Here is a 13,580-nt window from a genome sequence, read left to right as displayed (position 1 = left end):
TTAGACTGGTCCTCCTTTTTTCCCTTAACCAGAGAATTTGTTTTAGTCATTAGGATTTCATTCTTGAAAGTATCTCATCTTTAAGTTGGCTGGCCGCCCCTGTTCAGTCTTAGCCTTTGACATCTTACCTATTTTTTATCTGAATCCTTTAAATCATCAGGTGATACTTCACATTCCTCTCCGTTTCTATCATGAAATCTAGATGAAGTGAGCCCTTTCTCCTCTGGTTCTAATTGTTTTCTCTTCATTAACAGATTCCTTCATATAGGTCAGAACAGTGATCTGCTTTCTGAAAAGAAAATATGACCAGGTAGGAAATTAATGTATGTATGGCAGAAGAGGACTTTGCTCTCCCCTTCCTGCTTTTCTTACATTCTGCAGGGCAGGTGTTGCTATTTTCCATGGCAAGAAACTGAATTCCTCTCTTGAGTTTGGAATTAGTTGGATTAGACAAGCTCCAAGACAAATGAAGCCAAGAAAAAAAAATATCGAGTTTGTGTGGTCTGGGACCTGTTTTCATATGATGAGGAGAATTTCAGACTGAAAACCAAGAATTGATTACAACCCAAGCTCAGCTCCTCAAGAGAATGATTCTGGTTAGAGAAAGCCAAATCTGCCCACATCACCATGAGAAGTAAATTTATCTCTAGCTTTAACAAAACCTTTCTGTGAAGAGGGCATCCTCTTTGGTAATATGGTTTAGTTAACAGGCTCTGCTCCAATCAGCTGCTGGTGCAGATTTCAGAATTGCTCATCCTTCCTGTTATTTTCAAGCCCTTTCCTGCTCCCTTGATCTCTTTTCTAACCACTCTGCTATTCCCTTTTTAATTCTAGCTCACTCATGGCTATAACAAAACATGACTTCCCTGTCCAGAGATGCCATTTGGGAGTCCCTGGTGTTATTTTTGACCCCTCCCTCCCTGCTTCCTTGTGGAGTTCTGGAAAATTACCTCTCCATGTTAGTTTTCCCTTTTGTCAGATTTTTGGATGAAAGGCCTTACGTTGGTTGAACTACTAAAAAACAACTGTTCGTAGCCTCTTGGGGCCAATAAAACCCTAAATTTCCTCACTTGATTGCTAATAGTAAATACCCTAAAGGTGTTATAAAAGTTCATAGAGTTAGAGAATTGGTAGGATATAAGAGTCCAAAGGTCATTGAATCCTTTCTTCTGTCTTCTGTGTAGCACAAACATGATCTCTAAGAAATTGGGTTCTATTCTTAAAGCTCTCCAAGGAAAATGCTACCTCCCTTTGTTTTTTGTTCCAGCATCTTACCAGTTTTGAAATTAGACAACCTTTAAGTCAAACCCATAGTCCTCTACCAGTAGCCTAAGCCTTTCTTTCTGTTTTCGTCCCCACTGGAGACTCAACTCTATGAATTATTGGTGAATTAGGTCTAAGTCTTTGGATAAGGAGCACAAGGAGGTTAAAGAAGTCCTGCATGTTTGGCCTCCATAGTTCTCTAACTCAAACCATCCACTTCAGTCAGGATGATGTGTTTCCCAAGTTCCACTCTGTACCTTTGCTCATTCTGAAGCCCAGATGGAATGCTGTCTTTCCTTTCATGGACCAGAGTGGAAAACAAAAAATTACAGGCTGTTAGGGACCCTTCAAGTGCTCATCATTGGCAAGGGTCAACACATGGCAAGTCAAGGCAGCAGCAGCCACACGGCCACTCTTTTGAGAAGGTGTAGTCCAGAGCTAGCCAAGGCTGAATGGGAAGAGGGGGAAATAAGGAGTTTATCTTTGCTCCCTGGACTTTAATCAAGGTGGATCAGGGAGAATAATGATTCACCAGAGTCTAGTGGAGTCAGGAGTCAGGCAGAAATCACTAAGATAGCAGTTAGAAAGTTATCAAGTCTATAGGTATGGTAATCAGAAATAAAGTGAGAAAAAAATGGCCTGGAAATATCCAAATTCTAGAATTTTAGAATCTGTGACTCACAGAAAACCTCACAGATAGAAAGATCATGGAGTCCAGCCAGTCTAACCCCTACCTAAACAAGAAATACTTCTAAGTTATGCTTGAAGATGCAGGAGGAACCCACTCCCCTCTAGATGATTCACTTTCCACATCTACCCTACTCAAATTGTAGCTGTTCAGTTGTTTTTAGTCATGTCCAACTCTTTGTGACCCCATTTGAGGCTTTCTTGGCAAAGATAGTGGAGTGCTTTATCATTCCTTCTCTACCTCATTTTATAAATGAGGAAACTGAGTCAAACAAGGTTAAGTGACTTGCCCATGGTCACACAGCTAGTCAGTGTCTAAGGCCAGATTTGAATTTAGGAAGATGAGTCTTCCTGACTCCAGGCCCAGCACTCTGTGCACTATGGCGCCACCTAGCTGCCCCCCAAATGGAAAGATTACAGTAGACCATTTCTAAGATCCCTCCCAGCTCTAAACCCTACAATTAAATCATAGGCCTGGGTCAAACCCCCTCCGGAGCTACTTAGTTTTTGGTTCCTCAGTTTGGGAGGGCAGAGGGCAGAACCTGGAATAACAGGCAGAAGTTGAAGAGAGGCAAATGTAAGCTTGATGTCAGGAGAATTTTCCACACAGAGCTGTCTCTACAAGTGGAATGGGCTGTCTTGGGAAGCTATGGGTTCCCCTCACTAGAGGTCTCCAAGCAAGGGCTGAATAACTGCTTGTCAGTTTGGTTACAATTCTTCCCTTTTAGGTATAGGTTAGACTAATGCCGCTAGGTGGCGCCATAGTGCACAGAGTGCTGGGCCTGGAGTCAGAAAGACCCATCACCTTGAATTCAAATCTGTCCTCAGACACTAGCTGTGTGACCCTGGGCAAGTCACTTAACCCTGTTTGCCTCAGTTTCCTCATATGTAAAATGAGCTGGAGAAGGAAATGGCAAATTACTCCAGTATCTCTGCCATGAAAACCCCAACTGGGATCACAGAGAGTCGGATGTAACTAAACAACAATATACTAGATATGCACCAAGAAGCCTTCTAATCATAAAATTCTGGGATTTTATTATGACTGTATGTTTGGGAAGATAAGTGCAACTAACCTCTGTCAGGCAGGTCATGGCTCTTCTGCCACTTTCTTAAAGCAGAAATCCTCACAAAACATGGGACCACTTGTCTTTGTCATTCTCCTCTGTGATAGGTTGGGGGGGAAATAGATGAGCAATTTGCCATCACCACAGAAGCACGGTGGGGAAACGTCACCCTTGAGAGCACTTTAATCTGAGATTTTACACTGCCTACCATAAATGAGGTCACTCTTCAGTGACAGTCAGGGCTATGGATGGAAAGTTGTACTTAGAAAGTAGGAAGAAATATAATTTTTAAGAATGTAAGTCTTCTGCAGCCATTTTAATAACATAGTAAGCCATATTTTGTCATCTCTCTTACAACTTCTTTGATCTGAGGATCTCGGAGGCCATCCATCAGGATTCCTAACTTAACTAGTGTAATAGGAAATGACTCCATAGGGTTGACTAAGGAAGCCTTCATTCTACCCAGCAATTTCCCTGTGGATACATACAGTCACCAGGGCTGCCTCTCTTCCCTTTCCCCTCTCTGAGACAATGTGTAAAGTGGATATAAAATGTTCATTTTATCTGTCAAAATTATGATTATGGTGGAGGGAGGGCCTGTGGTTCTTAACTTTCAAAGGCTCAATGGCAGGAGAATGCCATGGGATGGTCTACATTTCCCATTAGCATAACCACAGAGTCATAGGACCATTGATTTAGAATTGAAAGGAGCCTTATATTTAGTCCAATCTCCTCATTTTTGCAGGTCAAAAACTGAGGCCCAAAGATGTTAAATGATGTGCCAACTGTCACACAAGTAGTAAAAGGTTGAGCTGGGATTCATACTCAGAGATGACTTGAGGTTTTGTTTTTTGTTTTTGTTTTTAACCATCATTCATGGTATTAGGAAGAATTGAAAATCTCATTAGATTTGACACTGGGCCAGGTTATAAAGGTCACGTAGTTTAGTACATTCCTTTTAAAGATGAAGAAATTGGGGCTGGAAAGGGAAGCGATTCACCCAAGGCTTGGAAGTCCCCGAGAGGGGATTTTATCCCAAACTTCTTCGTTCCATTATGCTGCAGAGTAGTATATGAGAGTTTATGTTGGTGAATAGTCAGTAGAGGCTTGTAAGGATTAGAGGTGGAAAGGACCTTAGAAATCATCTAATCCTTATTTTTCATTTTACAAATGAGGAAACTGAGTTGCAGAGTTGTTAACTAATTTGCCTAGGGTCCCACGATTAGTAAGTAAGTAGAGTCAGAAATAGCAAAGACATGAGAAAAGTTTTACTTACCCTGACTCTTAATACCTACCACTAGCTATTAATTTGTTTGAATTAAAACACACACACAAACACACACACTTACACTTTTAAAAACACAAATACACTGAAAGAATTAACACAGTAAGGCCAGCTATGAGTCATCTATACCCAAATATGAATTGGTTCAGATTATTTTCCTTTAATAGATTGATGGCTCAGAATAAATGTAAATAGCAGTTGTTTTCTGTTCTGGCCAGAAGCTTTGAAAGTCTTCCTCTTCTAGGTTGATATTTTTGTGATGGTAAATTAGGCCATCTTTTATATCAATTCTTATCTAGCCCTTAGTCATTGAATGGACCTTGCCTCAGACATACTGGGAGCTGGGAAAGACCTTAATTCAGAAAGGCCAAGGTTACTGCATCCTGGGCTGTCTCCAGTTGTCTTGACTTTTGTCTTGCCACTGAACTTTGATGACTCTGGAGGTAGAGTTAGGCTGACAACTTTTTGAAGCTCATCTTTACTTAAATCCAATTTATGTGCAAGTCAGGACATCTTCCTTGTGACGTTATTGGTTCTCTGAAAATGAAGGGATAAGAACAACAACACGATAACAGATGACAAAGGAGTGGGATTTTGTACTGGGGTGGGGGACCAAGAAGAGGTCATTTCGTAGGAAGGGGCACTTTCCAGGGAGAAAAGGTCTGGGATGTTAAGCTATGATGGAGAATTTTGAGCTTAGGGATTATGAGAGGCAAGGTCCTGCGCCCTGTGTAAGTAGAGAAGGAAGCCAAGTGGAAGGAGACGGTTATAGAAAAGGTAGGGTTCTCAGAACAAACTCCTCTATACTTCTGACTCTTGTTTTGTCATCATGGCCCAACTGCCTTCTGATTCTCAAACTTCAGTCAGTGCCTGGGGCCTTCTAGCCCTTCTCCCTTCTGGCACTGGTGAGTTCCTGCCAGGGCCCTCCATTTTAGGGAGGGTCCAGGCTGGTCATCCTTCGTTTTCTCTCCTGCTATTCTTTTGACTCTCAACTTCACCACTGTGTCTACATGCAGGTACTTTCCCTCCCTCCACCCCTTTTTATGTGTTGTCTAACCCCCCTCCTATTATTATATAATCTCCTTGAGCACAGGGACTATCTATCCATCTAACCATCCATCTATCTATCTGTCTATCTATCCATCCATCCATCTATCTATCTATCTATCTATCTATCTATCTATCTATCTATCTATCTATCTATCTCCTAGTGATTAGCACAATGCCCAGCATATAGTGCTTAATAAGTACTTGTAGACTTCAGACACTGGCTTCATAATTTTGTCTCTCACTATACCTGACTTCCAGAATGTGTTGAGAGCAGAACTCTATCTATCTATCTATCTATCTATCTATCTATCTATCTATCTATCTATCTATCATCTCCCCAGGGCTTAGAACAATGCCCAGCATATAGTGCTTAATAAACACTTGTAGACTTCAGACACTGGCTTCATAATTTTGCCTCTTACTACATCTGACTTCCAGAATGTGTTGAGAGCTGAACACTTTGTCCTAAATATTTCATGAATTAAACCAGGCTTGGAAGGAACCAGATGATTAAAAAAAAAAAAAGATTCCACTGAAAGGGCTCTCTGCCTCCTTGTCTGTGGGGCTCTGGTAAATTCCATCTTCTACTGACTCTTCCCAAATGGGAAGATCCTCCTGGTGCTTCTAAAAACTGTATTTTCTTCGCACTCAATTTACATACTAAGTTTAATCAAGCAGAATACTCCTGTACTTGCTACTACACCACATATTGCAGACGTGCTCTTCATCTTGCAGCCAGTCAGCCCATATAATGGATGCCACAAGGAGACAAGAGGAAAAATCATTTTCTTCAGGGCCTGCAACAGTCACTGTTCAAACACTGACAGTTCAAGGAAGTTTGCATCACATGTCCTTGGAATGTTATAAAAATTACCAAGTTATTTTAAAGCTGCACTTTACCTTAGTCATAGATTTTACAGTTAAAAGACAACTCATCTGACTTTCCAGTTCCCGTTTCTTTCTGATTGGTGGAAAATTTAATTAAGATTTATGGAGAGGTATTTTTCCAATCTCTGCGTCATTTTAATGTAATCAAGGTATCTCTGAAAAAGGAGAGATGGAAGAAAGGAAGGGACTCTGGATATATTTCCTTAACCTCAATCCTTCCTGGGTACCTGGGTAAGTCAAACCAACTTGTGCTGTCCACCTTCTCCGACCCTTTCGTTTACTTCTCTGGAGGGTTCTAGGCATCTGGTACAATCTATGAGGCAAGCTGCCTATTTGTTCATTTGTGCATCTCTCTAGGAGTAGCCAGATGGGCCCTCCATAAGTTCAGAGAACCATTCCATACTAAGTGTCTAAGTGCTCTAAATGTCAAGTTAACTCTGACTTGAGAAAAATAACAAAGTCGCCCTTGTATATAGACAGCTGGATGTGCTATTTGATGTAAGGGCCATCAAGAAGGTAACCTTGTCTGAAGATCTGGATCTTTAGCCAAAAAGATATGCTGCCTCCTTTCAAGGTTAATCATAATTTTTAAAAAATTACAAAGACCTATTCAAATAGAACAAACTAATGAACCTCAGATGATTCAAAGAGATGCATAAGGGCCTAAAACTTTTGGTCTTGGTAATAATTTGCTTTGCTGAGCTCAAGTCAGAGGCAGATTGTTTAATTTGTGTGTGTGTGTGTGTGTGTGTGTGTGTGTGTGTGTGTGTGTGTGTGTGTGTGATGGCCCTAGATGATTATTCTTCCCTTCAACAAGGGGCACAGGGCCATTCATAGGTTAATCAATCAAGAATTTAGTAAACACAAAGACAAAGATATAAACCCCAAAAGGAGTTTATCCTCTACCAGGTGAATTCTAAGATGTGTATTCCACATAGTAGCCCTTTAAACATTCAATAGCAATGTTCAATACCCCCTGAAGGCTATTCTTCTCTAAGTTAAACATCCTACTTCCAGACTGCTCCCACCCTATATACCTGAATTGTGTCCTTTCAAGGTCTTGCTCAGTTCCCACCACCTCCATCAAGGGTTCCTTGACTTCAGCAGCCTAACAGTACCTATTTCAAACTATATTCCAAAGCAATAATTATCAAAACAATCTGATAATGGATAAGAAATAGAGTGGTAGATCAGAGCAATATATTAGATGCACAATACACAGTAGCAATCCAGTATTTGATAAACCCAAAGATCCAAGCTTTTGGAGAAAAAACTCATCGTTTGACAAAAATCGCTAGGAAAACTGGAAAGCAGTTTAGAAGAAACTAGGCATAGACCTATATCTCACACCATATACCAAAATAAGGTCAAAATAGAGATGCAAATTAAGGAATCTTAGGAAAATGTGCCTGTCATATCTATGGGTAAGAGCCAAACAAGAGATAGAGGGGATCGTGGGAAGTAAAATGGATAATTTTGATTATGTGGAAGTAAAAAGCTTTTGTACAGACAAAACTAATGTAGCCAAAATTAGAGGGAAAACAGAAAACTGGAGGAAAATTTCATAGCAAGTTCTCTGATAAAGGCTTCATTTCTCAAATGTATAAGGAATTGAGCCTCTTATAAAAATAAGAGTAATTCCCCAGTTGACAAATGGTTAAAGGATATGAACAGGCAGTTTTCAGAAGAAGAATCAAAACTATCAATAGTAAAATGAAAAAAAATGCTCTCTAAATCACTACTGATTAGAGAAATGCAAATTAAAACAACTCTGATACCACCTGACACATCATCTTAGCTAACATGACAGAAAAAGAAAATGACAAATACTGGAAAGGATATGGAAAAATTGGGACACTAATGGAGTTGATTGGAGTTGTGAACTAATCCAACCATTTTGAAGAACAATTCTATGCCCAGAGAGCTATAAAACTGTGAATACCTTTGACCCAACAATATGACTAGGAGGTCTTTATCTCAAAGAGATCAAAGAAAAGGGGAAAGGACCTATATATACAAAAATATTGATAGCAGCTCTTCTTATGGTGGCAAAGAACTGGAAATCAAGGGGATGGCCATGAATTGGGGAATAGATGAACAAGTTGTGGTATATGGCTGTGATAGAATACTATTGTGCTATAAGAAATAACAAGCAGGATTGTGTCAGAAAAAACCTGGGAAGACTTCTATGAATTCAAACAAAGCAGAACTAGGAGAACATTGTACACAGTAACGACAATATTGTAATGATTATCAATTGTAAAAGAGTTAGCTACTCTGATCAAGGCAATGATCCAAGACAATTCCAAAGGACTCATGATGAAAAATGCTTTCTACCTCCATAGAGAGATGAATTCTGAATGCAAATTGAAACACTTTTTTGACTTCCTTTATTTTTCTTGTTTTTTGTCTGTTTTCTTTTGAAACATGGCTAATATGGAAATGTTTTACAAGATTTCACATGTATAATTGATATCAAATTGATTGCCTTCTTAAGGGATGGGCAGGAGGGAAGGAGAGAATTTATAACCCAAAGTTTTTTAAAAATCAATTTTTTTACATATAATTAGGAAATATTTAATGAAATTTAAAAAAAACATATTTTAAAATACTTCCTTGCCTTCAGCCTCAAGAATGCCACCCTTCTCTGAACTCCTACACGATTTATTTTCTTTCCTGATCTATTTGGAACTTGTTGTATGCTACTTTGTATGGTTAGTTATGTTTTAGCTTATGTATCTGTCTCCTTAACTAGATTCTAAGCCTCCTAAAGGTAGGCATTGGATGAAACAGGCCTGATTTCCCAGTTTTACTTGTTGAAAGAAGGAAGGCTATAGGTGAAAGTCCAGTGGCCTTGGAATCCCAGCTCTACCCCAATCTTTGCTATGTGGTAGTAAGTAAATCATTTATTTAGAGGTTCATTTAACATCTCAGCCATAATGTCTGAATCTCTAAAATCCTAAAGAGGATAGTAATACTTGTATCATTTACAGTCACAGGGTTGTTGCTAGTCCAACATTAGCTCTCCGGAGAAGACTAGGGTCACTACACCCATTCTTTCTCCCTATGAGCCCCTCTACTCTGTTAGTGTGATCTCAACATGTTTAGTCCTAGAGTAACCTGGCTTATAATGAGGACTAGACTCTCCTTTTTCACACCTTTCAACTTGTTAAAACTGCACCCCAGTGTTCTGGGGGGAAATTATTTAAAGCTTAGATTTTCAGCTAGTCTACATCCCCACAAAACGGGGAGTTTAAAAAAATACTCAGTGCATGGTATAAATCAGTAATGGAAAGGTATTTATTTACTACTTATGAAAAAATACAAAGGACTTATAAGTGCACATTAACACTGTGACTAAAAAGATTCAGAAACTTGTAGCTATAGTTACAATCACTTGGGGCACTGAAACTTAAACCTGTGAGAATAAAAGCAGTTTATGAGATGTCTGACTAGACTGCATTTCATCTTGACTCAAAGTTCATATCTTCTGGCAAGCCGGGTGGGTGGGTGTGTCTCCTCCTGTCTATGGTGGTTTTCTCTAAAGGAAATGCTTTCCTTGGACACCAATCAGCTCTACGCATTAGACCTTGAATATTGCAACTTCTCCGACACACAAGGTCATCTCCAAGGCTGGATACACAAGAATGATATTCAATTACCTATTCAGGTAAGGAAACACAAAGTGGAAAAAGCAGTCCTGCTGTAAGGTCACCTATTTGAGTGCACCTGAGAGTGGCAATGCGGTGGAGGAAAAGAAAATAGGTCCTCCCACTATCTATTGCTTTCCCCTCCACCCATCCTCCCCACATTGGGAAGTCGAGACAGAACTCACAACTTACCACTTACCAAAATCTAAGAAGACTTGAAATAAAAGACCCATTGGGAAGCCGTTTCTTCTTTAAACTGGTGACACAGCCTTCCCTCAAAATCTGCTCTTGTCATAGTGAGCAGAAAAGGACCCAAGGACCTATCAGGGTTTGCCATATCTTACCAAAACACCAAGTCTTTCCAGCCCCAAGTCCCCACAGGGGAGGAAGCAACCAGGAAGTTTTTCATCTCTGATGCTTCTAAGAGATGAATCATGTATGTAGTCAGTTGCAAGCAGACAGGATATGCTCTCTACCAAGAGATTTGTAAACTTCAAAGAACTATGCAAATATAAATTGTTGTATAATGTATCTGTGTGGTGACAGGATTTAGAGATAGAAAGGACGTTGGAGATAGGATCCCACTGCTTCATTTTATAGATAAAACTGAAGACTAAAGCCTATAGAGGGGAAGTGACTTGCTCAAGGTCATACAGGTAATAAGTAGAGGAATTGAGATTTCAGTTTCAACCCAAGTCTTCTGACTCCAAATCCAGACTCTTTCCTGATGCTTAGCACAAGGTAAACTCTCAATAACAACTGGCCACATTTAGAGAACACTTTAAGGTTTACAAAGTACTTTTACTCGTCACTCTCTGAAGTAGGTAATATAAATATTATACCCATTTTACAGATGGGGCAATAGTATCTCTCTCAAAAGTTTAATAACATTCCTGGAATAACATGGTTACTAAGTATCCGAGCTAGAAATTGAACCTCAAATTTCACCTTGCCCAGCCGGTATTATTCCCGCCATACTGTCTCAAGAGAATAATAATTCACATTTCTATTGTATTTTTAAGATTTTATAAAGTACCTTCCTTAAAATGGCCCTATGAGACAAATAGTACAGAGATTTATCCTTACTTAAAGGTTACAGAGGCAGCTAGGGGGTACCGTGGATAGAATGCTGGATCTGGAGTCAGGAAGACCTGAGTTCAAATCTTGCCTCAGACTCTTGATAGCTGTGTGAACCTGGGCAAGGCACTTAACTTCTGTTCACCTCAGTTTCCTCAACTATAAACTGAGGATAATAACAGCACCTATCTTAAAGTGTTGTGGTGAGGAGCTGAAGACATCATGCAATTTAAAGTGCTTTGTAAACCTAAAGTGCTATATAAATGTTTTAAATATTATTATTATTATTATATCACTATACAGAACTGATTCCCAGAAAGGTCAGTGTGCCCAGGGTCACAGACTTTAGTGTTAAGACAGATTCTCCAATCCCAGATCACTTGTCTACAGGTCCATCATTATTTTTAATACTTCCCACCACCTTTCAATAGATATGAGTTGATGATAGCAGTGATAACCAGACTGACTCACCTAATCACATTTAGTTTCCTTCACGGATTCTGTGCTCTGGCCAAGCTCCCTCATTCATACTCCCAGATCCCGTGTATTTCCTGCCTTTCTTCATGCTGTTGCTCATATTGGGAGTGCCCTTGTCCTCCATGGGATCTGTAGTGCGAAGGGGCCTCAGAGGCCATCTGTCCTACCTTTCGCATTTTATGGATTAGGAAGCATCAGAGGTGGTATTCGAACCCCGGTCCTCTGACTTGAGAGTCAGTGCTCTCTCCACTGGATCATATTGTCTGTCACCTTTGCCTGCTGAAACATTTTCTGTCCTATAAGGCCCATCTCAAATGGCACCTGCTCCTTGAAGTCCCCTTATCCCCCCAGTTGAACATAACCTTCCCCTCTGCTGGGCCTCCGTACTACTGTGGGATCTCTCGTTACTCTCTTCCAATACTTATCTACTTCTTCATGCTATCAAAGGGGTTTCTGGGGGCGGGGGACAAGAGATAAGGAAGGAGGAGTTGGTATCTTCTCTCCTAGAACAAAAGCTCATCTTTGCAGTCTCAGCCATGTCTAGTAGATTACCTTGCAAGCAACAGGTTCTTGAAAATAGGACAAATACGCTGCCAGCACGTTTCTCCTCAGATGGCTTGTAGTTCTCTAAATGGATTTTTCTCTCCATGTGGAATAAAACTAGCTGTATTATAAATGGATTCCAGATTCATGGTTTATATTTGTAGAGCATTTTCCTCATAATAGCTCTCTGAGACTGGACAAGTATCACCACTTACCATTTTACAGATGAGAAAACTGAGGTTTAGTGTGGTTGAGCAACTTGCCTAGCGAGTAAGTATCAGAGATAGGACTCAAACCTAGACCTTCCAACTCTAAGACTATTGGTCTTTCTACTGCACCATACTGCCTAGAGAACTACGGAACCATGGTAGTGATGCCTGGAGGCTTCTCTTCACCATGGGATAACTCGGAACTGCTCTAGGGAAAGAGATGCCCAGTTCCTGACTGGCTTTTATCCCTCACTGTAGTAATACTGTAACTCCTACATTAGTCATCTGGCTTCTACATTTAGCTGGGCCCTTGGTGGACATTTACGTGCCCTTGACATTCCTCTGTCAATTTTTGTTATGTTTGTGGCATACTCCTGAGAGCCTCCTTTTAAAATAAACATATGCCCAGTGACAGCAGGGGCCATGCTTTTATACATTCCGTGCTATGAATTTCAGTAAATAACCACTTCAGTATTTATAGAGTAACATGACCCAGATCTTCACAAGCCAAAAAGCTGGGCCTGGTGCTCAGGCTTAAATCAAAATAAGGTTCTAAGGAGCACATTGAGAATTTTTTTTTCCTTTCAGTTCTACTTCATTTTTTGTTGAAGGTTTTTACTGAAGTTTCTTCCCTCTTCTACACTTTCCTTCCTTCTCACTCTGCCCCCATCTCTGCCACCTGGGAGAAATAATAATTTTTTTTCCAGTCAACTAATGCAGAAACCTCTTTAAAGCTACTATATTTTACCTTGACTATTTCCCTCATCAGGCATCTTGCAATGCAATAGCAGATGTGCTTTTGGGGGCTTGATGCCAAGTCCTGCCCTATTGTTTTCATTCTGGGATGTATAAAAAGTTTAAGAGACATAGTTTCTGAGTAATTAATCATTTTATTAATCATTGCTAGCAGATAATTAATAAAAGGGGTCAGTGGCACTCTCAGCCAAAGATCCCTCACAGAACCCACTCAATGCTTACATGCCCTTGGAAAAGCAGGTGTTCCTGAGGGTGGCAATCAACTCTGATTGGTTAACAATTAATGAGAAGAATAAATATTATAATGAGAGGTAGACCTGTTCTAAAGAGGGGCTGGTGGCTGTGACTTTGATCACTCTCCCTCACAGACCACCCCCAGCCTTGGGGCAATCTAGACAAAGGATCTGTCTACTCAGATGTGGCTGAGTGGAATATAGTGGGCAGAACTCACCTTAGATTAAATTCTATGTATAATTCTCTAGTTAGGTAGGGTAGCAATTCTAAGATTTCATCTCATCATCCCTCTGCCCTTCAGAGAACTAAGCTTTGACCTGATCTCCAAATGAGGAAGGGAAAAAATCCTGGATTTCCCCAAAACTGATACTTGGTTATTTAATAACCATTTCTC

The sequence above is a fragment of the Phascolarctos cinereus genome, unplaced genomic scaffold (genome assembly GCF_003287225.1).
Source record: "Phascolarctos cinereus isolate Bilbo 61053 unplaced genomic scaffold, phaCin_HiC Scaffold_4;HRSCAF=312, whole genome shotgun sequence".
NCBI classification, from domain to species: Eukaryota; Metazoa; Chordata; class Mammalia; order Diprotodontia; family Phascolarctidae; genus Phascolarctos; species Phascolarctos cinereus.
The sequence above is the reverse complement of the archived record's forward strand: the minus strand, read 5'-3'. Positions refer to the sequence as shown.